The 15,028-nt window shown below is 40.9% G+C and overlaps 1 protein-coding gene across 1 annotated transcript in view; it reads right to left on the bottom strand.

Moving 5' to 3' along the window:
• Nucleotides 1–14,408, bottom strand: part of DAB2IP (DAB2 interacting protein) — a 211,840-nt gene extending 197,432 nt beyond the window's left edge. The window contains exon 1 of the mRNA XM_053472613.1: nucleotides 14,370–14,408. The gene's annotated coding sequence lies outside the window, so the exon portion shown is untranslated. The remainder of the gene's footprint in view (nucleotides 1–14,369) is intronic.
• Nucleotides 14,409–15,028: the final 620 nt, after the last annotated feature.

The following is a 15,028-nucleotide window of genomic DNA, read 5'->3' as shown; positions in this document are numbered from 1 at the left end:
AACGGGCAGACTAGACGGGGGCCGGATGGGGCCGATCTGCCGGCAGGTTCTATCTATCAGCACTGTACGCGGTACGGATCTCCCAGCTCCACGTCGGACCCCTACACGCTCCCCACCTCCCGTCCTGCTCCTCGGCTGGAAGGGCACATTATTCTTTTAACGCTCGAGTCGCATAACTAAGAACTTCAACACCTTTTACTCTGCGAGGAAACCTACCGAGGCAAAGGACGGATTCTCTGTATCAGTTTCTTGCCATAATTACCTTGGCGAAGTCAAGTGATGAGGCGACCGTCAGAACGGTAATATTCCCGACAAATTAAATCATTTGCATGTCAGTCTCACGCTACGAAAAATCTCAATTGACGGGAGGAATCCTGATCTTATCAGAGAAAGGAATTGAATAGCGAGTGTCGAAATTAAAAGGAACAGACGTGTCCCGATTATTCATACAGACGTATTAATTAACCCCGCGCGGTGGTCGTGTCACAACATTTATCCTCTTAAACAAGGTTTGCGCACTCGGAAGGCGTAATGGCATTACAGGTAGTTAACTTGTTGCAGTCATAACAGAAAAAAAAACAGTAATCATCATAGAGAGTGCCTTTTATGCAATATCTCTATAATAAGATAGACTTGGGTAACTAGGCGAGTAACACAGTATGTCATCTCATTGTTTATTAAAACAGAAGAGCTCAGCGATGACTATTATTGATTGATAACCGGTGTCACCCCCTAGAGGCAATTTTACTGCCATTTTGCCCCTTTTTTGCCCTTTTAGGCAGGGAAATGGGACACCTTTGAAGGACAGTGGGGGGGAAAACGGGACTGTGCTGCAGAAATCAAGACGCTCGGGAGGTACGCTCTTCATTCCTAGCTGAGAGCTATTGCAAGAAAAGTTTGTATCTCTCTCTAAATCAACCAGCCAGCTCTTAAATAATAATCTTTAGAGGTCGATGATCTGGACAAGCAATACAATCCAAGTGGCAGTTTCATCTTTGTTCATTAACTCGCGCGAGCTTCTCCGCTCATACAAATCACCATTCACCCAACGAACTTCTTCTAAGTACTCATTATGGTTAGTCAGCCCGTGTAATCAGATTATACATTTTAGATGCTCGTGGAGATGATTTGCAACAGTTCAAGGACAAAACTTTTTTTTCCTTCTTCTTCTTTTAAGTTTTTCCTTCTGCTTTACTACATAGCTGCCAGCAGTCTTGAATTTACAACAAACAAGCCCCCCGGATAATTTTCCTTTTAAGATCTGGATCTGGTCTGCCCATTTTTCCTGTATGCCAATTCCATGGATGATTACATTCCCGTTACCACTTCTGCTGGGAAGCTGTTCCATTTGTCTACCACCCTCTCAGTAAAGTAAAACTCCCTTGCATTCCATCTAAGCCTCTGACTCTCTAGTATTAAATGATGGCCTCTCGTTCTAACTTCTCTCCTCCTTTTAAATAAACTTCCCTCCTGTACTTTGTTAAATCCCTTTACACCGGGGACGTAACAAACCCCTGCGCTTGATTTAAGCCGAGTGCAAAATTTCTGCTCTATTTACAAAGGGTCTGGTCCGGGGAGGAAGTAATTTCAGTGTTCCCGGAGCAAACACGCTGTAGACATAACAGTCTCAGACGCTTCTATTAAAAAGCTGACACCCTGAACTATCAGTATTCACAGCTCCAGCTCTGTATCATAGCGCCTGGAGCCATGTGTTAACGGCATGCCCCCCCGCCAGGATACTGTATCCGATTTAAGAGCCTTGTGTTTGTGTTCTAAAGAGTCAAGACACTAATTAAATCCCTGATGCCCCTCTTTCCTCCTCTGATTCCCCTCTTTCCTCCTCTGATGCCCCTCTTTCCTCCTCCGATGTCCCTCTTTCCTCCTCCGATGTCCCTCTTTCCTCCTCCGATGTCCCTCTTTCCTCCTCTGATGCCCCTCTTTCCTCCTCCGATGTCCCTCTTTCCTCCTCTGATGCCTCTATTTCCTCCCCTGATTCCCCTCTTTCCTCACCTGACACCCCCTCTTTTCTAGGAGATCAGAATGTTTGCTGGGTAATGAGTGCTTCCCAACCAGGGCAACTTAATACATAAAAAACATATTTTTATTATTTTTTCCAGTATGCACTAGTTGTATATAATTTATATACCTGTAAATAAATATTAAAATGGGAAAAAAAACTTTTTTTATATAGATTTTATTCATAAAAAAGGTCTTACGTATATGGTTTCAAAAGGGTTAAAAAAGGAAACCCCACTTTTCCTAAAAACAATATATATATAACGTGTGTCGGTTCACAAAATGAGAAAAAGTCAAATTTTAGTTTAATAAATATATAATAATATATATAATTTTATGGAGAGAGAGTGAAAACAGGAACATTGCTCCGGTCCTGTAGCGCAAACTAGCCCTGGTCCTTAAGAGGTTAAAGGAACTCAGAATACATCAATTTAGTTACAAAAGGGTTAAAGGAGTTTTTAAATTGTGTTAACCCTTCGAAGCCTTTTAAAAAATATTGTACAAATGGATAAAAAAGCGTTTTTGATACTTTTGTAATTAGAAATTCTACAAGTGATACAACACAAGATTAGCAACAGAATAAGAGTGAAATAATTAACCCCTAAATGACAAAATGCATTGTTTTCATTGACCGCCCATTGTCCTTAAGGGGTTACATCAAGGTGAAGTGTATTTTTACATGGTAGAAAGAGTTGAAGCGGACCTTTTACCTAATTATTAGTGCATGCGTGTGGTTATGATCCAAAACTGATCCAACCCACCCAAAATATCTGATGTAAAGTTAAATTTAACATCCAAATTAACCGCTATTGTGACCAAGAGCAACTTTGGAGATGCCCTCAGCGTATCATCATCACGTAGACTCGCTTTGTGGGCTTGATTATAACTTTTATCATAATCCACGAGCCGAAACAGTCTTTGGGCACCAGAGTCAACCACAACTGAGCAACGTTTAATCTTCATGCACCGGAAACCCTTAACTAGACACTAAAGAATAAAGGTGAGAATGTGCCAAATCTTCTGTTTCCTTTTATGCTGAATATAATCGTTATTTTAAGAAGGAAGGGACATAAATTGAGACTGGATGTTAATTGGCTTATACGGGAGAATGACCTCTATGATTAAAGAGGGCGTCTCTTTCCTTTGAGACTATTGTTATGTTCGTGGAATCATTTCCGTGCTTGCTATGGTTTGATTAGAAGGAAAAGACCTTGAGAGTAATTACCTGTTAAATAAGAGAGCTGGTCGGAGAATCTGATGCTTTACTGGGTAAAATCACAGACTGGCAACGTCTGGATCTGGACCAAGACTACAATGATGGTCGTACAGCCTTGGAGGGACAGATCCACTACAGTGATTTTGGAGTCTACAGTGATTGACGTGCCAGAAGGTACCTATCCTTGGTGACATTCCATAACCAGCTTGGCTATGTCTTCTCCAAACCACCCCAACTCAAGACACTGATGAGAACATCTCAGCATCCTTTAGAACTTCCAACCGTTGGTAGCGGTCAAGTTCGGAAGTCAACACCTTGGCTTCCTGATGTACAAACCTTAAAGTACATACTTGAGGTGAAGTCCACCTCTTGACAGAAATCATTCAGAACCAAGATAATCCCAAAACCCATTGATGTTCCTTGCAGTTGACCACCATGTCCATCTCTAATGTAAGAAAAGTATCATCATTTATGACATTCTCATTATTCTGACATAAATATTACATCTTCTTCTAAAAACTAAAGCTTATATCATGAATCCTTCCCTAGCAAAGCTTGTGTCCACCTTATTCTACAGGAGATGCCACCTGCGGTGAACAATTAATGCCAGAACAGATTCTTTTTAAAGTTCTACAAAAAAATATATATTATTTTTTTTATCAGCGTGTGTGGTCATGCTCTTGAAAGCCCCCCCTCGCTTATTACACATCTAAACATAGTTTTATTTGTGAAGCGCTGGGAAACGGAACAAGATGCCAACAGAAACCATGAGACTTGTCAAGGCTGAACGAGTCATTCCAGCAATACGAATAATAGGCAATTCATTCTGCGGTAGCCAAGATACAAAGCCATTAAATTTCGCACCGAGGAAACTTTCAAATACCTCTAAAAATAACCATTTACGCTTTATGATTTGCACATTTGCTTCATAATGCTGTCAAAATACTTCGGAACACTGGTAGATTTATCAGGGTCTGGGAGTAAAAAAAAATATATCTGTTCAATGGGATAATCTATAGGTAAACAGCAGCAGCTGGTTCTATATTAATTAGAATCATATACAAAAAGACATCTATATGTAGAGGGGCTTCTTTTGTGTAAATGGAAAAAAAAGATATTAAAGATTGAAAAAGATAACAAAATTTATAGGAATTTAGAAAAAACAAGTGATTTTATTTGGTATTTTTCTGGTCTCCTGCCCTATATTGCACAGGTACAGTGGGGACCCCTGGTGGAAGCCCATGGTAATGCACACTAATGGTAAAAAGCTCCCCCTATCCCAGCGATGCGGGCAATAAAATTCTGTTCTTATTTGTAAATTTGGCTAGAACAATATAATTGTATTTTTCTGAAATAAAATAATGCGCATAATTTAACTGACCCCGGAAAACGGTTTTTTTTTAGCGGGACCTCACAATATTTCACCGGGACGATATGTAAATCAGAGCTCATGACCATGCCTTTAAGTTTTTGGGGGGCGGGGTGAATGGTGTTTGGTCACACCCACTCCCCACCCAGGTTCCACCCACACAATGCCCATTATTGTGGCCCACCCACTTTCCCCGCCTCCTATAAGGAGCGCGAGAGCTGCAGTGCAATTGCTGGGGGTTAGGTTGCTGCCTGTTTTTGATTGGTTCAGGCAGCTTTTATAAGGGAGGCGGGGAGGAGGAGATCAATATTTCCCAGATGTTCCCAATTTTATATCAACTTTTTACATTTTAGTGTTTTTTTAGCATACAGTTAAGTGTAACTCATGAATTCATAGAGTCAACTTTTAAAAAACATTTTATTAGCTTTATTTCTAAATGGAAAAAATGATCATAAGCCATTAGTGTACCTCATTTTCTTTGTACATTAAATCATTTAAAATGCTTTTTCTCTCCATAGAGTCAATATATATGATTTTTTTTTTTAATGTCCACTTCTCAGCTAAATGAAGTTCAGTAAAAGGTAAGAAAAAAGCCGTCATTAGCCACGCTGTAAAAATGTGTATAAAGTATATTTATTCCCAGTCTGCAATTGTATATAATGACTATTATTATAGGTACTCAAAGGCTGGGGGGGGGACCCCCTTTTGAAGGAATATATCAAACAAAATATCTTTTATTATAAAATGTTATAATATTATGCAAATAAATAAAATCAGGGCACTTACCCTAAAAAAAGGCTTGCAGCTTTCTTACTTTCATGATCAAACTTTCATTATGTCAAAGTTCCCACATTCCAAAACCTTGCACCCCCTCTTTCCTCCCCTGATACCCCCTCTTTTCTAGGAAGTCAGAATTAAATTTAATCGCCAAAGTATAACAATAAACTCAAAATATAACTCTCTGAAGAATCCTCAATTAATATTAAAATGGACAAAAATCCTTTCCTCTCGCACAGCCAAGGGGTAGAACGTTCTAGTAGGCCCGGACTGGCCATCTAGAAAATGCCCTTTCATCATCAGGCGGCCGATGGCCTTAAAGTGCTAGGGCCGCCCAATCATCGCACGTCCAGCTTTCTGCCCCCCCCCCATTTTTACCTCCCTCCTGGGGCTGCTGCCCTAGGCCCAGGCCGTCTAGGAACAGAATACGTCACTGGTCATTAATGTAACGTTAAACGCGAGGGAAATCCTGTACTTTATTTGTCGTATTGACAACTTGAATGTTTTAATTTAAAAACCCTGGGGGAAACAAAATAAAAAAGATAAGAGCCCCAGCGTGGGTCAAATTTACGAGTTCCTGGATATGGATTAAGGAAATCCAAAAATCGACCATTTATAAACATTTTATAATAAAACCGTGCAAAAAACGTTCAACCTTCCCTATATCCGTGGTAAATGGCTCTTGTCAGGCACTATTTCAGACGCTTGTTCATTTCCTCCTCATTTTTCAAATCTTTTTAAGCCGCTTTGCCAAATAACCCTAAATCTTCTGCGTACGTTCAGTCGTCCTCGCTGAATAATTGATGCGGAAGGCGGATAAATCCTCGCTTCTGCTGAGACGTGGAACGGGGTGGCAGCACCTGTCTGCAATCCCCCCCTCTTCGTCAATCCCCGGCGAGTCAGTTTCGGCTGTCACAAAAGAAGCTCATTATCCATGCAAAAGGAAAATGAGGGACACGCGATATAACTACCCCCCCCAAGTCCCTGCCGTATGTCAAAGAGCCCCGTACAAAAAAAATAGGACACTCTGTATCCAAAATGGTAATGTACATAGCAGGGGGGTTAATTAGAGAAATGCTCATTTGCACGCAAATTACCAACTTTAATTATATTTACATAACCAGCTCAGTGTGACATAAACTATCATTTAGAGATCGCGAACCTCAATATACTTCCACGGGCCGGAGTCACTAAGACGACACCGAGCGGGGGAGAAGGAAAAACGCAGACAGATAATTTAATATTAAGCAAGCGGAACGTAACGGGTCTCCGGAGAGCTAACTTTTAAAGATTGGCTCCAAAGCAGAAGTGATAGCTAGAGAGTAAAATTACATTGAAGATGAGAAAATATATAGATAAAAAATAAAAATAAAATATATATATATATATATATTTAATACATTAATATATAAAAATAAAATAAATATATAAATATAAAAAACTAACTAAAAGTTTTATAAAAAGTTTATATATATATTAAATAGATTAATATATATAAATAAAACAAATATATAAATATAAAAAACTAACTAAAAGTTTTATAAAAAGTTTATATATATATATATATATTAAATACATTAATATATATAAATAAAATAAATATATAAATATAAAAAACTAACTAAAAGTTTTGTAAAAAGTTTTTTTTGGAGATGTTGGTAAGATGCATGCCCTTACTGTCCATCTGTTGTAGCTTCTTCTGTATCCTCTGGGTGCCGTTTAATGTTTGGCTACATTGAACAGTATCTGCATTTCTTAAAGACAGGGCCGTAACTAGGGCTCCGGGGCAACTAGGGCAGGATCGGAGGTCCCACACTGTGCTGACATCATATAAGGGGCACAGGGGCATAACCCCTCTTCTTGTAAATGTCCCTCTTGCCCCATGGAAGTTACGGCCCCTGCTTAAAGCTGCATAAAAGACTTTGTGGTTTCTTGATATGGAACTTGGCCAACACTAAGCTTTCAAAAAATGGAATTGTGGTCAACTGGATCACTTCCCAAACCAAAGGAATTTCCCATACCATACACCAAGATATTATCATGGTCATTGGGCTGCCATTTGCAGCCGCCATATTGAATTTTGTCAAAGTCTTTCAAAAAATTTCAAAACAACTGAACTGCGGCTTGCGTTCTAACAGTACTTGTAAGTGTTTCTCTTCTATAAAAACTAAAAACTCTCTCACCGTCAAACAGTTAAAGTAATGCATTTAACATTAAAATTAAAAATGACCTAAAATAATGATTTTATTATTCAAATTCTATTTCAGAACCATTCCAGCCTTAACGTTCAGTCTTAAATCTTAAATAATATCAGCATTCTTTCCGTTCCGTTGAAGTATCGACGTGCTCCTCGGTCAGAGTGTAACTTTGCCGGCTCGGGAAGCCGATAATCCGTGTTATAACGTCCATTCTGCACAGTCTGGTGGGCACGGGCGAGAGGCTTTACCCTGGACACAGCTATAATGGAACGATATACTTGACATACGCCATGTGCCTATTCCATTAAAACCTTAAACTTTTTTTATAGAGTTTAAAGACTTTTTATAAAGTTTAGATATTTCTTGAAATTGTTATTCAATTCAGAGTTTACGGAATATTATATTCATGTGATATTGACATCTGCTATATATATATATATATATATATATATATATATACATATGTACAAAAATATATATATATATATATATGCACATAAATGCACAAAAAAAAAATATATATATATATATATATATATTGTGGTAAAGTGTATGGGAGAGTGGTTGATGGGATATATATCTCACCTGGTTACCTCAGCCAGGCATGGTAGCAAACCCAGGTGCTCTCAGGTGAGGCTTCCTAAGCTCGTTACTGGGGAGGAAGCCTTAAAAGAGAGGGCTGTTAGGTTTGTAAGGAGAGGGAGAACCTGAATGAAGGAGCAGCTACAGCCAGCGCTGCAGCACACCAGGTATGAAGCTTTACCCCATACAGAACTGGTTACTTTGCTTTGTGACAGACCTTAGGCTGCTAGAGAGGTATCCTGCTGTTTAGTTAGAGCCGGACAGGCTTATAGTTTGTTTTGTTTACAAGGTGCTCTGTGACTACAACATCTAAATAAACGCGCTTTTACGTTGGAAACCTGTGTGAAACCGTCATTGCCGCCCCATGCGTGAGCTGTCCCCTACAATATATATAAAATGCTGAGAGAAATGAATCAGGTGCATGCTGGGAAAACATTCTAAAGACAAGAGACAATGTAACTCCAAAATATTAATTTAAAATTAAAATTATTTGAAAATTAGCATGTAGATATGTTTACCAAAAATGTATTTCCACCATTTGGCTCTGCCCGACAGTACTCTTATTTTTTTAGTGGTAGGAAAGAGTTAAGCCCCTGTATAAGATTTATAATTAAGACCACAACTGGAAACATCCCTCTTGAGCCTAAAGTAGGAAGGAAAGTGGGCGGGAGTGGGTGTGGCTAAAGGCGGGTCCTCTTCCCAGAGAATGAGGACATTGACCCGGAGACTCGGGGAAGCCGCGGTCCACCCTGAGACTCCGCGTCTAACCTAACTGCTTGAAACGAACTATGCCTAAGGGTGATAAACTTGAAAGTGGAAACGTGAAACATTCAGACACATAAGACCCTGGGGAAAGCAGTAGACAGTAGCTCAGATACTAAATTCCCAGGCCACAGACCTAAATTCCCAGTAATTTGTTATTCTAAAATAGTTATTTTGGAAAGAAATAGAGGAATTATTGTTTTTTAGTTAAAAAACGCCCGCTGCTTCGTCTTGTAGCCGAATACATGTCGGTGTCTATGGTGTTACTGAGCATCTCTGCAGGTGAATATAAAACAAATGAATGAGAACTTTCATCCGGACGCGTCTCCGAAGCAGCAATGCAGTGAGTTTTCTGCTGAGTCGGCATTATACTGCAGTGTGTCTGGAATCCTGCAGCACAGGACAATCTGTTTGAGTCTAATCCACGCTATTACAGAGCCGACAGTCGGCTTCACGGAGATTTAGTAAGGTTTATAGCCCCGAATACTAAATAAAGGAGAGGGAGAGAAATCCACAATCGCAGGTAAACTCAGCCGATCATATACGCGCCGGCTGTTTGCCTTGGGGTCTGCTTGTTGAACCCCTCGAGAAATGATGGTTGTCGCCGCAGTAGGCTGTCCCTTGAAAAATATTAAGCCTAATGTTACGTACTATTAACTCAAGTTAGTTGAAGTTGATATAAATTATTAGGCCAACATAGCAAAATATAGGACCTCAAATGTCTCTTCTTCAAAAAATGCATAGTTACATAGTTTTTTTTAATTCGTATCAAATTAATTTGTGCTAAAAAAAAAAAACAAGGAGGAAAAAAAGACAAAGGAGAAAAGCTCGAAATTTTTGTTTTAATTTTTTTTTTTTCCCTTACTCTCTCCCTACCTTCTCCGAAAAACTGCTTCTGATCAGGTAGGAGGAATGGGGAGAAGAGGTTGTCCCCGTAAGACACTTTGCCCCGGTTCTCTAAAGAGCACAGAAGAGGAGAGAAAAATGAAGAAAGAGAAGCGGTGACAGGGAAGCGGTTGTTGGAGAAGGGAGGGAGGGAGAGAGAGAGAATAAGTGATAGTAAGTAAGAAAAAAATAACTAATTGCGTCTCCAAAAACTAAAAAGCCCTCTGAAATTAGTTGGACCCAAAAGGGCGGGAAACAAAATGAATTGTCTGAAAAGCAAAACAAAAAAGTTTGTCCAAATCGTGTTTGGTCCTCGTGTGTAAGACAGACATGACAGACGATTGAATTGTATCCACACTTCTTTCATGTTACGACGGGTCTTGGAAGAAGTGTTACTTTACCTCGGCACCTTTTAGCCGCCTTGAAGAAACCACCAAGGATTTCCTCCAACTCTTAAGAAAAAGGGCGATGGTTTATGCTTTGGTTCTAGAAAAATGGGCAAGTTCTACAAAAGCCGAAATTCATCAACCACGAGAGGAACTGGAACTCGGAACACAAGAAGACCGGTTTCCTTCTGAGAGGAACGGGAACGATCCTAAGTCGATAAGCCCGAGGCCGTAACGGCTGTGCTGCTGAACCGATGTCCTACTGTAGATAACGGATCAATAGTCAAGGTCGCTCATAACGTTGGAGGAAGAATGGCGAGAAACGAGATAAGATGTTTCACTTCCAAGAGGAAAGCTTCTCCAAAGTCTTTTGGTCCAACGGAGGGGAAACCCACCAGGCCTCGAAGTCTAGACAACTCGTCTGCTCACCATATTCCTTTTTTAAATCAGAGTATATGGCATTCATTGATGAGTTTAAGCAAGGAACATGCCACAGATTTATGAGATAAAAGAACATATTGAGAAGGTAGAAGCACAGAGGAGCATTTAGCTGCTGATTTACAGCTGCAGGAAGGGTAGGTACCCGAGCAGTATTGAGGAATGGGTTTACTTGCTGTCCAAAAAACAGTAAAGAACTGATAATCTTTAAAGTGGAATTCCTACCATTTTGTTATTCCTAGGATCAGATCAAACAAGAAGCGGGAAAAAAACCCAAAAAGTAATTGTTGTAGTTTTTACCCCATAATATAATGAGTTCTCGCTCTGTTATCTGAGCCCAATCTACTAGACAAACACCCCGACTCCTTATCATACTGCCTGTGGGAAAACAATAGAATGCCTCAGTCTTATTCATCCAGTTGGACTCTCTGACTAATAAAAGTCAATGGAGGAAGGGACTTCATTAGCATCGCCATAAAGCATCAGCTCAGTGTGGTGATTGAACAGGAAAGTCACCCAAAATATCACATGACCGACAGCAACGGCGGCTCCAGGTCTGCAGATAAAGGGAGTTTATTGTACGCCTTTGGACCTGGTTTGAAGTTTTAAGGCCACGGCTGCCTGCTCCCCCTGCCATGCAGCCACTTCTGTGGTGGGGTTTATGAGTAAACTACGTGTAAGCTACAGGAGGTTAAACCAGCGCTATAAAACCTCACATTCCTGGACGCCAGCACACCTGTCGATGTATATTTATTGCTCCCGCTGCCCTGTAGTGCTCTTTAAACACAAAAAAAAAAACATATAGAAATAGTAAAAGACTCTTTTGTTCCTCGCAGACTATAGAATACAGACAGTATAGCGGCAATGAAAAACAATTAAAAACGTTTAAAAAGCAGAAAATAACCTGCTGAAAAAAGATTCCACTTTTTTTTAAAAAAATAACTCTTAACGTTAATATCCCCGAAAACTCAACTCTTCTGTTAATTCACATTTTTATTTAAATGTCACCGATATGAAAGAATCCAGAGAAAAGCTTTTTTTATATATATATTGTCTGTCGTTTAATTTTGTGACATTCTGGACTAAAAATAAACAAAATAAATATTTGCCCATAAAAAAAAAACAAAAAACAAAAGGCACCCCAGACGCCTGGTATAAATGTTAATAGCGTTACCGTTACTGGAGCTGACGGGGTGCGATATTATACAGAAAACATAAACTTCCGTATGCAACAAATACTCTAACCATATCTAGAAATATAGAACCTGCCGGCAGATCGGCCCCATTCGGCCCCCGTCTAGTCTGCCCATTTCTCCTGCTTTAAAGACTCAAACCTTAATCAGTCGTTGGTCTCGTCTTAGATTCAGGAGCCGTATGCCGATCCCATGCATGTTTAATACCCTCACTGTATTACCCTCTACCACTTCTGCTGGGAGCCTGTTTCACTTATCTACCACCCTCTCGGTGGGTCTTTTTTTGGTCACACCTGATTATGTTTAGGAATAACTAATAAAGCTGGCCAATGAACACGGGTGGAAATGGACAAATTAATGTATTCAATACGTGCCAAGTGGACAGTCCAGCTTCAGAACCCCTCTGCTTGCAATAAGTCACCAGGGTCTGCTTTAAATTGTGAAAGGAGCCTGTAGATACATTCCGTTCTCCGGTCTGTTCCTTCATGACGTCCAACATGTTGTCACCTGCAAACCCCTGTACGTTGTCTGTTTAGCTGCAGGTAACGAAAGCCTTCATTCAGCCTTGAGTTCCTTGTCAGCACCCAAAGCCGGGCGATCACCATTGGGGAAACCATAGATAACCCTAAAAATGTTTCAACCGGACATTTCTCCATGATCTCGGAAGTTGGAACGGTCTAATTATTGGTGCACAAGCAGTCAAATCCCTGGGATCTGTCTCTTTTCTCCGAGTGCAAAGTCCTGCTGTATTAAAGTATCGTAGGGTTTTAGTAGCGAGGAGAGAAATCAGGTTGAAACTTTACGGAAAGCCATCGGCGTTACTCTTCGGCAAACCGGTCAGGTCTTAATTTGCTGCTAGGGGTGAGGTGGTAGGACAAAACTTTACAGGTGTGATGGTGCGGTAGAAGGAGGCCACAGGGAGGACATACAATGAGGTTCTGCTTTGGTGAGTAAACAGCTCAATGCTCTGCATGGGGTGAGGAGATACGACGAGGCTGGGCAGGGGATAAGGACACCTTGAGGAACGGTTTGGGATGGGGCAGCAGCGTAGCAGAGCATAGACAGTGTGAATCTGGCTACTTGTGATTGAAGGACATCAGTATCTTCTCCACTAACCCAGTTATTCCCATTTGCTTCTCAGCCTGCACCAGCACTGCACCAAGACCTTCTCTAGACCCACCACCTCGGAAGCTTGTCTGACCCCAACCCCATACAGACATTTCTGGGATTCTGGAAACATACTCTCTCTTCTAGCTGCCCCAGATCACAACAGAGTTCCCTAATGTTGGTGCCCAAGTCTACCTAATTAGCAAACGATCCAGCAGCACTCCTCCGAGGAGATCCTGACAACAATTACTAGCCCTAACGGGATGGAGCTAAAACTTCCAATGCTTTGGAGATCTCCCTATCCCAAGTGCCGCTCCTCAGGGGGGTAAATAAAGTTCTAGGATATGACATCATACCTCTGTGGGCAAATGAGAAACAGAAGAGACACACATGGGCTTCCGTCACTGATTCCAGCCCCAAAACAACATGTACTGGGACTCATCTACACTTTATTAGCGTTTAGGCGAAAAAATAAAACCCATTTAATGAAAATCACTCAAAAACCTCGTATGTAAAGTTCCTGGGTAGTATGTACATAGCATGTAGACGCACACAACCAATCCCATCCATTTATAATACAGGGTACCCTTAACCCTTTGAATACCAAGAGGCTAGTTTGCACGTCCTATTTTCATGTAAAATGTTAAAATGTGATTTTTTTCACTTAAAAATGGTATTTAAAAAAATAGATGTACATAATATTTCATGGGTTAATCACATCATGTACATAATATTTAATGGGTTAATCACAGGTCTATAATGTGGGGGAGGGGGGAAATGAGATGATAGATAATAGATGAATATACAGGATAGATAGATAGAAAGCCTAACTTCCCTGTGTACATAAAGGGTTAAGTAAAGTCACCTGTAGTCAAGCAAGATGATGCCAGCTCAAGAACACATGACCCGGAATTTTGCCCCTTTATTCTGCCCCTTCTGCCCATTTTAAACCTTATTACTGTAATATTATTACAGATGCCTCAACCGCCAATCAGATTATTTAATATTTAAAATAGTCCGTATTCTCCTTATTAAAATAGTCATTTTGGAATGAACAGCCCCAAAATGACAGGACAGCTATTTTCCAGCTCCCCTCCTGCAGCCTGCAACCCAATATGTGCCCCCATTTCTAAACTTAGCTCCTGCCTGCAACTCCGACTAATGCGAAAATCGACCACCTGGCTTCGAATCGGTGCCAAAAAAATAAATAAATACAAAATACAATTGTAACCAATTCAGAACAGAGTTTCAGAACCCACATTCGCAACTTTAACACCTTCTGCTTCACGCTGAAAGGGGGGGAGGGGGGGAGTGTTAACAAAATATTTACCCAAAGCTTTTACCACCTCTCGGAGCTATTACAGTCATTCCGATACTCTGACAAATATTTCTCCTTGCCCCTGGAACTCAAGGAGTTAAATAAAAAGGCACTTTTCTTACCTTTAAGGGCAATTCTCTCCGCAGGATAACGTCCCAGAGAAAATGCAGAAAAATCCCATTTTCAAAGCCGAAACCCCCCCACACCCCCTAAAAAAAAAATTCAACAAGTCGTCGGGTATCCGGATACCCCCTTCCGCTCTTCTCGTACCCAAGGCTGGTTGTGGCTTAAGTTAAAAGCCCAAGGTTTTGTTGCTTTAACCACGTCAGGGAAGGCGGCAACGGTGCCGGTGCTTTGCGGGGCCACAGAGGAACGTGGAGCCCCCGCTGATCTTCTTCTCGCAGGGGTGTCTGAGGAGCCACCGGCCGCTGCTACGCAGGCAGACAGCTCTGGACGTGGTTGTAGACCTTTAAGGAGCCTGAATGCCTTCTCGTTTTTAAATCCGATGGCATTTAAACGTTATTATTATTATTACTATTATTATTATTATTGTTATTATTATTTCTTTCTTGTTGCTGCGCCGCTCCTAGCCGTCGGAGATCTCCGGAATGCCCCGGCGTGCTTCTCACCGAGCTCCTGTAGCAGCAGTGAAATGAATGACTGCAGACAGTGAATAAGCATTGCTAAATGGGACGGCCCCCACAGGCAGAGCTGCCTCCGCTTCTCCGCTCCCAGGCCTCCGTGCCTCCACGCGGGGATGGTCTTAGTGCCCGGCGAGTCA

The sequence above is a fragment of the Spea bombifrons genome, chromosome 8 (assembly GCF_027358695.1).
Source record: "Spea bombifrons isolate aSpeBom1 chromosome 8, aSpeBom1.2.pri, whole genome shotgun sequence".
Taxonomy (NCBI): domain Eukaryota; kingdom Metazoa; phylum Chordata; class Amphibia; order Anura; family Pelobatidae; genus Spea; species Spea bombifrons.
The sequence above is the reverse complement of the archived record's forward strand: the minus strand, read 5'-3'. Positions and strand labels throughout refer to the sequence as shown.